Source organism: Volvox carteri (assembly GCF_000143455.1).
Source record: "Volvox carteri f. nagariensis unplaced genomic scaffold VOLCAscaffold_27, whole genome shotgun sequence".
In the NCBI taxonomy this organism is placed as follows: domain Eukaryota; kingdom Viridiplantae; phylum Chlorophyta; class Chlorophyceae; order Chlamydomonadales; family Volvocaceae; genus Volvox; species Volvox carteri.
In genome coordinates this window covers 1,175,245-1,175,842 of record NW_003307570.1, presented here as the reverse complement: position 1 = coordinate 1,175,842, position 598 = coordinate 1,175,245, and the positions used below count along the sequence as shown (strand labels likewise).

Sequence of the window (598 nt, the reverse complement as noted above, 5' to 3'; positions counted from 1 at the left end):
AGGGTCGAAAATCCTTCGGATGGTGGAAGGTAAAAGTGCCCCTAGTCGACGGACGGTGGTGACCTGCGATATAAAGTTGACCTGTGAGCTGACCAGGAATGGAGTTGGGCCGCTGTCGACCCGGCAGATTCCGTTGGATGCTGGTGGTGGGTGCGGAACCTGAGCGATCCACTGAGAAGTTGGCTAGGGTGACTGGATGAGGATGTGCCCCGAAATACCGGGGAAGGCAGGGTTTCGCCGGGTAGCGACCGCAGGGTGAAGATACGACCCCCCCTGTCCCACACATCATGCATTTATTCATTCATGCATTCGTTCATTTGTCCATCCATCCATTAATTTTGGTTGGGAGCGTCATACACATAGGGATGGGCGCAAAGGCCGCCGGCGAGTGCAAGCCATACCGGTGTGTGTGTGGGGGGGTGGGGTTGGCGGTGGGGGTGGGGGTGGGGAGGGAGGTAAGATGGGTTTAGGGCGGAGTCGGAATTAATCGCGCCGTGTGGTCCCTCTGCCCCTCAGCACAACAGGAGGCCAGCAGGCGGATGCACTCCTCTTAAGCGCCCAACCGCCCAAAACGCTATACTCCCCCTCCCCCTCCCCC

General features: G+C 59.0%; 1 protein-coding gene across 1 annotated transcript in view; it reads right to left on the bottom strand.

The window, feature by feature from the left end:
* Positions 1-598, bottom strand: part of VOLCADRAFT_92719 (uncharacterized protein) — a gene marked incomplete at both ends in the record, with an annotated part of 14,980 nt that overhangs the window by 3,445 nt on the left and 10,937 nt on the right. The window lies entirely within an intron of this gene.